This window comes from Triticum dicoccoides, chromosome 3B (assembly GCF_002162155.2).
Source record: "Triticum dicoccoides isolate Atlit2015 ecotype Zavitan chromosome 3B, WEW_v2.0, whole genome shotgun sequence".
Classification (NCBI taxonomy): Eukaryota; Viridiplantae; Streptophyta; class Magnoliopsida; order Poales; family Poaceae; genus Triticum; species Triticum dicoccoides.
The window spans coordinates 459,197,345-459,209,949 of record NC_041385.1 but is presented as its reverse complement, the minus strand read 5'-3'; the positions used below and the strand labels follow the sequence as shown (position 1 = coordinate 459,209,949).

At 44.6% G+C, this 12,605-nt stretch overlaps 1 long non-coding RNA gene across 5 annotated transcripts; it reads right to left on the bottom strand.

Moving 5' to 3' along the window:
• Positions 1-263: 263 nt before the first annotated feature.
• LOC119276516 lies at positions 264-8,660 on the bottom strand. 5 transcript variants are annotated; one of them, XR_005136643.1, is made up of 7 exons: positions 8,236-8,660; positions 7,719-8,156; positions 7,571-7,612; positions 7,328-7,460; positions 6,584-6,657; positions 3,880-5,247; positions 264-760 (listed from the first exon to the last, which is right to left on the bottom strand). It is a non-coding gene; the product is annotated as an uncharacterized LOC119276516 (long non-coding RNA). The 5 variants fall into 5 exon arrangements; XR_005136647.1 differs by having other exon boundaries at positions 5,162-5,247; XR_005136646.1 differs by having other exon boundaries at positions 284-760; positions 5,143-5,247.
• Between the last annotated feature and the right edge of the window lie 3,945 nt (positions 8,661-12,605).

The window sequence follows — 12,605 nt, the reverse complement described above, 5'->3', positions numbered from 1 at the left end:
AAATATGCCCGTGCGTTGCAACATGAGAAAAACATATCACACTCCTTTAGCCAATAGACACCCACATCAATTATTCAAAGCATGATACCGGTTTTGGATAGTTAATCTAAAGCTTATATGTGGTTCTCAACTTTTTCCTAGTTCCTTTCTCCTTCACCTGGCTCTGCTGAGTTCTTAGCAGCTTATTGTCTTTGCCTCATTCAATTTTATCTTTTTAGGATTTTCGGTAGCAAGAAAAGTTTAGTGTACCATCAAGAATCGGCTATTCATAAGAAAATGTACAAGTCAAAATTCGATCGCTCTTTAAATTACAAAGTGTTCGTGGCCTAGGCCAGATTCTTATTCTGTGTCATAATAGGGGAACTTATTCTCCCTTCCCTTCCAGCAATTTACTTTCATTTTATCCTTGGTTGGCATAGGGCGGATTCTGATTCTGTGTCGCGCACCAACCGGCTCGCTTGCTGTCACATCGCGAGGAACTTCTTCCGGGCACGCAAACCCCTCATGGCCAACCGGCGGAGGCAACCCGGCCGGGATGACAGGACCGGCTTGCAGCAATCCTTCCTTAATTGTGCAAATATTATCCTTAATTATGGATGCATTAGCAGCAATCCCGCATCCTTTATAAAGACACACAAATCCAGCCCCACGATATCACTTCTCCTTCTCCTTTTTTGCATGGCAGCTACACAATCCCGGGGCTAATTCCTTGCTAGTCTCTGTCCTCTGTGGTTTTGAGTCTCAAGGAGGCATGTTGATACTGCAAGCAAGTAGCGAACGTATATAAGTCATTGCAATTAAATATAAACTCTCAAGGTGGGATTAATCACAAATAGATGTAAGCTTTGTTGGTTGCCACATGTTCCCTCGATACAGAAGGTGCTGTGGTCGATTCCTCACCACTAGATGACCTGGTGCGCCATTTGGCGCAGAGACCATTTGAAACCACGCACGCTTTGAAAATATTTGCATTTTTTCGTAACTTTGGGTTTGAGCAAGCTCATAGACCATGTCAAACCCAACTGTTTCAAAAATATTTAACTTTGTTAATAAAAGTCGGTTTTAGTATTTGACTCTGTTAGTAGAAGTATGTTTTAGTAGTGTATTAATTCAAACACTTTATAAGATGAAAAATGAAGGATAACTCATCTTTGAAAATATATACTTGAGCATGCATAGTTTGTTATCTTATTCGAGTAACATAGTCAAATGGCACAAGGTCCAAATTCAAGCCCACAGTGTTTTGAAACAGTTTGTGTTTCTTTAATACTTCTACTCCCTCCGTTCGGAATTACTTGTCGTTCGGAATTACTTGTCATAGAAATGGATGTATCTAGACATTTTTTAGTTCTAGATACATCAATTTCTGCGACAAGTAATTCGGAACGGAGGGAGTATCTTTTAAGTTTTAGGTGCATGGTAAGGATCGTTATGCATATGATCGATACATTGACAAATAAAAGAGGTCACTGCCATAGTCAAAATGTACATCTGCCATAAAAAATATCATCTTTCCAGCCTTACTATGAAATTGCACTTTTTGTGAAGATAACAAAGTTTGGTATTGGTAACAACCACAATTTTTTGAAGGACGGAGCAAGAAAAAAAATTGGAAACTCAGACAACGTAGAGATTGACAAAAAACTCGATTTTAGCATATACATACAGGAAATGCCGCATTAAAAAAAATGAGATACACTACAGATAGCCCATTACATGCTTCAGTGTCAATCAGATGGGTTCTAATCAGACTGTTATATGGTGATCATGATTGTGTGGAACTGTACATATCAATTATGTACCAGGAAAAGAATCTAACGCTAGCTCACACTTAATCCAGAAAAACATAAAAGGCTAACATGCGGTTATGTCCGCCCACCACCCCTAGCTGTGACTTCCTGAAAGAAATGCGAACAAAAATGATATTATAGCCTCATGCCTTCTTTGGCCGTTATATTAGACACATTCATTTCCTGAAACTATACTTGCAATTATTTTTTCCTATTACAAGCCCATGAGTTCCTCACCTGATAGATAATAACAGTTTCATATTCTAGTTTCTAGATGAGAGTTGCATCAAACAAAATAGATAAACACGAGCAAATATTTCTTTATAAATTAGAATGATGAAAAATTTCATAATGGAGAGCTACATAAGCTACTTTAGAAACCATCACAGTTTACATGTTCACCCTCGCACAAGTAGTAAAACATTGAGGTACATATTTTAGCAACTAAAGTGAAGTATCAGTATCAGTCTTAACCCACAAAGCCACATTATTTTATTTGATAGTAATGCTAGATCGACAAAAATCCTCGGATTTGCAATCTAATTAGAGGCACAACAAAGGTACTGCCATATGGTAATAATACAAAAGACACAATTCAAGTTGTGCACGATGGATCTATGATTTCAATGCTAGACATTCGATACATGATAGTAAGTTCGATTATGTTAAATGCATATTTGAGCAGGCTACACACAAGAAATTGCTTCACCTTTCGCTGACATGCTGGCTTTTCACAAGGTATTGTGTTCATAACTAAGAACCCGTAGAAAATTACTTTCAGAACAATATATAAAATATTAGAACAATATATGAAATATCAGTCACAGTTGTACTCAGTGTCTATATCTCGCTAAAAGAAATAGTTGCATTTGCTTGCTCTAGGTCAAGGCAAGACTCAGTGGTCATCTTCGCCTACTTATCTCTCATGGTGCAACATTAAGTACTAAAATTGAAGATTTCTTGAGAGTAACCATTTGTGCATAATTTATCCACTGCTATGGTAATGCATGTAGAGCATATTCATGGTTCAGATTTCTTCCTTCAGACTGCTGTCACCAACAGAATTATAAATACATTTATACGTCTATTTATAGGACCCCGTAGCATCAAGTAGTTTCCAAAGGCAAACAAATACTCTGTTAGTCTCACAATATAAAGCATATCACCAGACTTAGTTTTTTTTTCGAAAAGGAGGAATACCCCCGGCCTAGTTTTTTTTTCGAAAAGGAGGAATACCCCCGGCCTCTGCATCTGGTCGATGCATACGGCCACTTTATTAATTATTAGCACAAAACCTTACAAAGTCGTACAACAGTAAGACCAAAGTCACCATCTTCGCAACCTCTGTCGCTACTCCTATCTAACTGATGAAGGGGCGCTGATGGTCTGGGCCTAATACCAAACAGACCTCGCAGCCAAACCTAACATCTAAAGACCTAAGGTCCCAACCTGGACGCCTGTCGGGTATGGGCACCCACCAGTCCGGCGTGCTCCTCAACCAGGCCGCCCGCCGGGTATGAGGCCGCCACAACCACCTACCACATATCCATCTTCAGAGCTGTACTGTTGTAACGGCCTTGCCCGGTCTCGCTGCCGCCGACGCCACCACGACGCCAGACAGCGTCGACCTCCTGCGCGTGTCCGTCACCACACATCTGACGCCAAGCCTCCGTTGCTCCATGCCGCCAAGAGCCGCCGCCAAGAATATGTAGAACGAAACACCGCTCCACCGAAGGGAGGCAGCACACCCCCACCCCTCACCTGCAGACCCTTCCATCCGATCCCAATGTCCTTGGCGTCGCCTCCAGGAAGGTTACGGTGCACAGGGCGCCGCCGACGCCCGATCCGCATCGGATCTTGGGCTTTCACCCGGACATGGGTTGGAGAGGAGAGATGGTGCCCTCAGCAACGCCCCCAAGGAGGAAAGCGGCGCCAAAAATCGGCGTCGCCGCTGCCGGTCAGCCTAAGGCAGCCAAGGTTTCCCCCGGACACCGATCTGCTCCATCAGAACACACCGGAGGTGGATCCGGCAAGATCCAAACCGAACCAGGGACTGGGAAGGGATGCATGGAAGGGAGAGGGGCAATACCTCCAGATCTGGCACGCCTACGGCTCGCCGTCCTCACGGCCGAACCCACAGGCACGCCGCACACCACCAGATGCGCCGCACCAGATCGACGATGGCCAGCCTCAGCGCCGCCCCCCACTCTCCCGACGAGGGAGAGGAGGAAACAGCGCCGCCGCCGAGCCCAGGGCCGCCACCCCGGCTTGCCCGCGCCTGGCCAGACGCAGCCGCCGCCGGATGCAGGCCTTCGTCCAGGGCCGAAGACTTGCGGCGCGCGACGAGGGTGCCCCACCACCGCCATCCACCGAGTGGGCTTTGCTCGTCGGCCTCCTCCGGCGGTGGCGGGTGGAGCGAGGGAGTAAAGGGGAGCGGGGGCGGCGGCGGCTAGGTCGCCCGAGCCCTATCACCAGACTTAGTGGGTACAACTTTAGCTCAACTATGAGTTATAGTTATATTTAGAACTGGAATCAGGTGAACTATTTTAGCAACAGTCACAAGATAACTGAAAATGTTGATTTCTTATGTAGGTTGGGTTCATGTTTTCCTTCTTTTATCCTATCCCTATAATCATTCTCACTGCAAACTAATTTTAGGAGTTCCCAGCCAACTTTCTACGCTGACTATTTAATTTATTGCAGATTTTTTTATTTTATAGCAAGAAGTAAAGATTATGGGCATCTGTTTTTCCTATCTCACAAAGATACTGACTTGTCACATAAATTTATTTCCACATATGATGTTCAGAAAATAGCACGGGTTAGCTATCAGTCCCTTCGTCAACGAAAAGTAACCAGTATATCGAAAACACTGGGACCTAGCAGTCGGTTACCCTGATGACATGTCCATGGTTGGAACTGACGGTGTTGCAATTAAAAATATACTCCCTCCGTTCGGAATTACTTGTCACAAAAATGGATGTATCTACAACTAAAATACATATAGATACATTCATTTCTTGGACAAGTAATTCCGAACGGAGGGAGTATGTAAGATCAAACACTTTCTAATTTGTAGTGAGCTGCACTTAAAATGGATTATATCATGACATCCACTGAAGCAGTGCCACCAAATGTAAGAACAAGCATTAGTGCTAGATGGTTCTTGCTGACTGGGAAAGGCAAACATTACGGTACGACCACGAGTGAAGGAATGTTATTCCAATTTGGTACGCTACTGAATTTGGATATAGAGGGTAAAAGTAAAAAAATAAAAAGCACAACATGAGATAAATAGGAGAAGCAAAATCGAAGTTGTGTCAAGGGGAAAGCAAAGTTTTGGAGTTCTCACCAGTGTGAAATTGATTTACCTATTGAACTACATAGTTGATGGATCTTCCTTCTGTGCCTTGCAAGTTTTCCAGCGTTGCAACTGCACTCCCTTGGTTGACTAAACCTGCAAGTTTTTTGTAATAACCTTGATTAATCATGCTGGATATGAAAGCGCCAACAAAACCCATGATAAATTAGGACATGTGCTTCAGCAAGTAATTATTGCACATGTTTGGCAACCAGCCATAGGGTCTTTAAGAATGACTATGATATATTAACAAAATAACAGTTCAGTTTCTATAAGAAAAAAATATGAAAAAGCTTATTATATAAGCCTACTTAATTTGGCCATAGTATGTAACCAGAAGTAATTCTCTCCGGAAAACAGGGAGGCACACTTTCTTCAGGTCTAATTTCCACATATCAGTTCTTAGTAATTACAGGATGGCAACTGCTAACTTAAGTAAAACCAAGCATGTATGTGCTCTGACTATTCGTAACTGCCAGTAAACTAAGCAACTAAGTACATTTACCAAGATGTACAATTAATGCTCGAGGTTAGCTAGAGAAGTCTAATACACACATGTACTCCCTCCGTTCCTAATTACTCGTCACGGAAATGGATGTATCTACAACTAAAATACATCTAGATACATCCATACCTGCGACAAGTAATTCGGAACGGAGGGAGTACGTATTTATGCAAGATACTAAGTAAAATGTATTTTGCCATTGTTTGTAGTGGTATCTTATTATCCTATCTACACCCAGCAATCCCACATGTGCAGATTAAAAAATCCAATTGCTTTCTTCTATGGCCGATAGAGCTGCAACTACTAAACCACAAGAAAAGATCGATTTGCCATGTAATGCTATATAACTACTCTGGACTTGCATCTGGGGTATGCATCAGATGAGCAAACTGGGGCTCGCAATAACAAGATTCAGGAAATGTATTGCCATGTGGCACAAATAAAAAAGAGGGAGTACTACATACTGTCACATGGCAATACATCCAACAACTATCTGCCCAAAGGAGTGAGGGCTTATTACCTGCTTATCATGTTTTGCCAGCACATAAGAAAGCAATTTCTGATCTGGATCAAACCATAAATCTTTTAGCTAACAAGGCGAACCTTAATTCATTCAAGGATTGCAGTTACATTACACCTTAGTAACTTACTGGGCATTTTACTAACTAATGTTGAACCGCACTTCTGCAAGTGTCACAAATAAAAATCTTAAGAAAGTATGCCATAAGAACTTGGGAAACAATACAAACACCTAATCTGGCACAAAAGAACCACAAATGTTGCAATAAAATAGGTTGGCCAGAGCATTATGGAACTAAATACTTAATTGGAAATAAGCAGCAAGTAGAACTCGTGGACAATGGCATGAAACGGAAACATCAGCACAACAAAATTAACCAATGCAACGCGTACAGATGGGTTTTATACCTCGGAGCAATGTCAACAGCCAATATAGCAACACGAGGGTCAATCCCCGCCTTGGTAATCCAATATTAGCAAATCTGAGAGGCAAACAGTGAAACAATGATTGAGATCCAGCCTAACATCAAGCAGACCAAAGCGAGCAGACATAGTCTGAAGGTACATGAGTTAAACATTTTAGTGGCTACTTAATAGCTGGCATCCTGAGGTGCACTCTGTTGACAATGATAAATATTAACTATATACTAATGGATAATGAAAAGTACAGGTCAGGAGTAGACAACCTTTTCATCAACAATATTTATCATTCGCCCAAAGAAAATCTCAAATGCCATGTGCATGACTTAGAGCTGTGCTACACACGTATGGACAAGTGACTAACTAATAGGCTATGCATACAAAGAACAAAAAATAATGAAACAAAATCTGAGACTGCAGATGGGTAAAGAACACGAACAATTACCCCTGTGAAATCTTTTTCATGTACACAGTACATCTGACATTATTCACACAGTTGCGCAGATAGATACAAAATGACAACCAACTTATCAAAATTGGTGAAAAGTAATCCAAAAAATTGATGCTTAATGATTAGACTCTGGCCTCAGTACAAACATCACATAATTTTCTACCTCCAAAAGCATTATTTATGGTTCAGTGGCAACCACAAACGCTCCAACAACAACAATTAAAATAAGAGGGGGAACCAGATCTTTGACATAGCCCTGCTTTTGATGCTACTTCTCTTACCGCAAGAACTGACCAGATCATCTAAACACACGGGGCATGAATCTGGTCGATACCGGGGCTTGACTTTCCTCCTGTTGACAGAACAATCAAAGTTCCTGAGCACAATCACCCCTTAGACCGACTCTTCCAAAACCTAAGCATAATCACACAAAAACCACGGATAATTTAGTCTGACCATAAATAATATCCATTCATTTTGGTTATTTGCGTAAAATTGGGAATCAATGTATCAAAGAGTGAAACCTGATGAAGCATCAAGGAAATTAGCACAACGTCCTGCACAACCTGAATTATTACAACACCCACATCAATCAAATTAGCCTAACAACCTGGATTAGTATTTCAAAGGTAAATCATGAAAGAAGTGGAGACAAGAAACGAGAAAGGATACCAACAGATATGGAGCACAAGGAGCGAGAGTATTGGAGCATAATTGGTTTGCTACCAACATTTGGCATTGCCAATATTTGGTAAGCCAACATTTGGCAAAAACAAAAGTTGCCAACTTTTGGCAACTTTTTGTGAGATTGGCAACAAGAATTGGCAAGCATCCAATCTCTAGCCAATATTTGGCAGTTGCCAAAATTTGGCATGCCAACTTTTGGCATCAAACCAATTATGCTCTTCGTCCCATCGTCGTCTAAGAAAATCTCCGTAATGGCGGGATGGCGTCGATGACAAAGAGACATCAAGTGGTTCCATTCCTTCCTCTTCTCCTCTTACTCCAGCCCCCTCTTTTACATCCCTCTCTTTCAAACATACATGTTGTCCTCCCCTGAGCAGTCCTCCTTAAGCATTTATACAAACAGGTGGTGGTCACATCTGCAGCCTAAAAACCAGATCACAATTTGAGAAATTATGTGAACATGTGAGAAGCAAGGAAAAGAGAAGGGGAGGAGAATACATACCTTGGTCATCTGGCCGTTGCAACCCATCCAAAACAACGAGGACTCTCCCAGGCAGACAAGAGGAGGCCGTCGCCCAGCTCGAGCATCTCGTCCGGTGGCTTCTTCACAGCGAGTCCCAGGGCCAGGGGTGCCCTTGACCCGGGATCCTCCTCCGACTGCCGTCATCCTGGAAGAGCTCCTCCTACTCACGGTGTCACCGGTGCCTGTTCGGCCTGGGTGCAGCGGGCGAGGAGCGCGACATCGTCGAGGAAGAAAGAGGATGAGGAGGCCGGCAGCGAGGGTCCAGCGACGAGCGCCTCCGAGGCGCCGGGGAAGAGGCACGGAATAGAAGGCGGCGGCGCGAGAGGCGGATGGTCGAGGAGCAGGGGAGGCTGGACGGCGCCGTGAGGGAAGAAGTGTGGCGTGGGGCTCGAGGACGAAGAGGATTGGGGCCTGGTGTGCTAGGAAAAAAAATTTATGAGACCAGGTCTCATACAAACCAGGTGAGACCCGCCCTGATGGATGACATGTGGCATTCACAAATCATAAAGCATCTAATCTCTCCCCTCCTGATTTCAGGTGAGGGGTAGGGTGGATGCTTTGTGATTTATGAATGCCACGTGTCATCCATCAGAATGGGTCTCACCTGCTAATCCGTGAGACCTGGTCTTATAGAATTTTTTTTCGGTGTGCTAGGTTTTCGGGAGAGGATTGGTCCCGGCTCTCCTCGCCCCTCCTTTGGTTCAACCGTGTACTCAATACACTGAGAGATGGGCTTAAACGACAACAGGGACCACCGAAGGCAGCAGGTTAGAGATCAGTCGAGTAAACTAGCGAAAATCCACCTTTTGGCATCGCCTTAGCCAATCAGAAACAGCCCACGCACTGCCCATCTTCACGTAGCATCCAGAGAAACCCAGACTCTGGTCGCTGGCCCCCACGGGCTCATGACCCCACCCGTCATCCTCTGTTGAAGTCGCCAAGAACGTGGAAAAGAATGGACGGCTGACCAGACGGCAGCAGCCAAAATAAACACTATTGCTACGCGAGTAACTCGATCCTGCGGTCAAAAACTTCCTGCGCGCTCAATGCCTCCGGTTACGCGGGTAGTCTAGGAAGGTTTATATGTTCCATGGGAACTACTTTTACTTGATTTTATGAAGCCCACTCATAGCCCATAAAGTGCTGGACGCCCGCCGTTTTTTTTTTGCCTGGATGGGCTTCGATCGCCCACGCTGGCCCAGTCAAGTGATCGTGAGCGCCAAAAACAAAAACGGGCCCAGTCAAGCGATCGTGCGAGTCAGAAACAAAAACGTGCGAGCGAGCTTGCGCAACGTGAAAAAATAGTACCACCTCGGATACAAAATATCATCAGAACGGGACGCGGAACGAAACTAAAAATATCACCTTGCTTTAATAAGGACGCGGGACGAAACTAAGAATATCACCTTACTTTAATACTATATATATATATATATATATATATATGGCGTCGTATCTTATGCATCCGGGGTGGTTCGTGAATCCCTGTATCCGTTGTCTCCTTGACCGGCCGATCGCCATCCCACGCACGCAATCAAAATCGGAAGGAAATTGCAAATACACGCCCGCAGCAGCTCTTAGTTAAACCTGCTTATTTGCTAATAACCCCTCGGCCAAGCTAATCCCCGCTTGTCTTCCTCCCAATCCAATCGCACTCAATCCCTCCATGGCGGCACGGACGACGGAGCCATGAATCCTTGGACGGCAGCCGCGCATGGGCCACCTCCGTGTATGTCCGCCTCAAACGGCTCCATGACCTGGTGATCCCAACGACGATGGTCGTCCCTCGTTGGCCTGCCTCCACGCCTGTTCGCCTCAAATGGCTTAACGCCCTCGGGGATCCGTTCGGCGGCCACGGCGGGATCCACCACGATTTGGCGTAGCACCGCGCCCGTCCACCTTCTTGCCGGTCACCGACGCAAGTCCGCCACCGGCCGCAACCTGCAGACCATCTACTGCACCGCGCCTGCATCCAGCCGTTTGCTGCTCCACCTGACGACGTCCGCCTGCTGCAAGAGACTCGTGTAGGAAGCGAGCACAACCCGTTGCATAGCAAACAAGGACCACGTCCTGAATTTTATTGTTCCTGTTTAATGTTTCAAGTACTTGCAGATTGTAGCTTGTGAGCTTATTCATTGCAGACTATAGCTTGTGAGTTCAGAGACAGGTGAATGTAGCTTGTTGTGAATGCACAATTCAGAAATAAACAAATTTCTTATTGCTCAGTTCCCGATGATTTGTGGTGTTATGCGATATGTGATGCAATACAGCTGAACAAGGGCATAGTATAACTTGGCGCTTATCATTCCTCTGCATTCCTATTTGTCATTTACATATTGACAAACAAGAAAATGTTGCTTTTGCTGCAACCTTCCCAAACTGTCAATATTCTGAACGCCCACCTGTTTAATTTTTTTTCATGAATGCTATTGTGGAGGTTGACATGGGTTTGCCAACTGAGTTTGCTCCTTGCGTGATTCATATGCTGTTGTTAAACTTTCACACCTGAAACATACTACTGCTGGTAAATACATCTGGTAATAATTGACGACTCAATGAACTCGATGCTTTTACTGTTATACAACTGAATAAAGGGATGAACGCTACAGGCTGACAAAGTTTCTTCTAGATTAATCCCTTGGGTGATAGCTGCTGATTGTTTGCATCAAAGAACAGAGGATGCTTCAGGTTTATGTGAACAAAATGTATGCTGGTGCTCTTGCTGATTGCTACACTCCATTCAATACACATCAAGTCAGGGTAAATAAAAGGAAGACAGTTTCACAAAACACATAATTCCATCAATTACAATAATCCAGTGCATGGAGGAATAAACATTAATAACTCATATAAATTCATGTGTTCTAGTAGACTAGGGCCATCATAGAACACCATTTGGCTTCATCGGTCGCACAATCTCGGTCCCCTTGCCTTGAACTTTAATCTCCTTGCTCTTCTCAGACCTGAATCCTTCCCTATTGCACATGAAACACTTTGTCCGAACCACATCATTGTCCAACTTTTTTTGCTGTCCAACACGAACTTCAAAACCCGCATGATGTGCATGACTTGTAGAACTCCTCCACGGCCTCAAGGCCTTCAAATGTCATCCCTACTGGCTTCAACTTCTCATCACATCTCTGCGTAAAAGAGGAGCACTAAAAAATAAATAATGAATGACAATAATCATCATCATGCATATCTCTTTGAACTGAACAGGGACATGGCAAACGAAAATTTATTAAACTGAAGAACGCTTTCTTTCTTTCTTGGGGTAGCAAATTCTCCCTCCTTCACTTGAGTTTCCAGGCTTTTGCCTAATTCTGTAGCTGCACTGCACATGCATCAACATGGTTAGTCTCTAGATAACAAGTAGTACGCATGTACAACACACAAATAGTCTGGGTCATACACAACCTGGTCATTACCTGAAGCTCCATGTACAGTACTGAAATCTGATTCGTATTCTGCAGTAGTAGTATTTTCTACAGCCATAACAGTTTCTACAGCCATAACAGGAAACTGAGATGGGCCTCCAACCGGCTAGATGCAGAGGCATACTTAGGATCAGCACTTGAACTATGGATCACTGCTGATGCTTATTGGACATCCATAACAGCAGGAGCCGCCAAAAGCAGTTGCGGCGTATCACGTGACAAAGATTTTTCCATCCTGCTGAAAGGGCGTTCGGAACCAGAGATGCATCCCGCATGGCCGTAGCGGAGATCGTCAGGGCAGATGAACTCTGTCGTCGCGATTGTCCGTCCAGATGCATGCCGTCCCGGCCGTGCCTGCCAATGGGATGCATGTTGCGGCCGTGATTAGGGATTGGGAGGAAGACGAGCGGGGATTAGCTTGGCCGAGGGGTTATTAGCAAATAAGCAGGTTTAACTAAGAGCTGCTGCGGCGTGTATTTGCAATTTCCTTCCGATTTTGATTGCGTGCGTGGGATGGCGATCGGCCGGTCGAGGAGACAACGAATACAGGGATTCACGGACCATCCCGGATGCATAAGATACGACGCCTATATATATATCTATATATATATATATATATATATATATATAGGGCTGGACTATTCTGTTACCGGTAATCGAATATTATTCTGTTACGCCGCGCCCTATATAGATCGATCGACGCGAATCTGGTAACTGACCGAAGCTCCCACACCCCCATCGTCTTTCACCAGGACCCCGATCCACCCCTTCATCCCGCCGCCACCCGAGCCCGCTCCCACCAGCGCGCCGCCCGGGCCTCCTTCCTCCTCCGGCCAAGCTCGCCGCCGCCCAGGGCCTCCTTCCTCCTCCGGCCAAGCTCGCCGCCACCCCCGGTCCTCCTTCCTCCTCCGG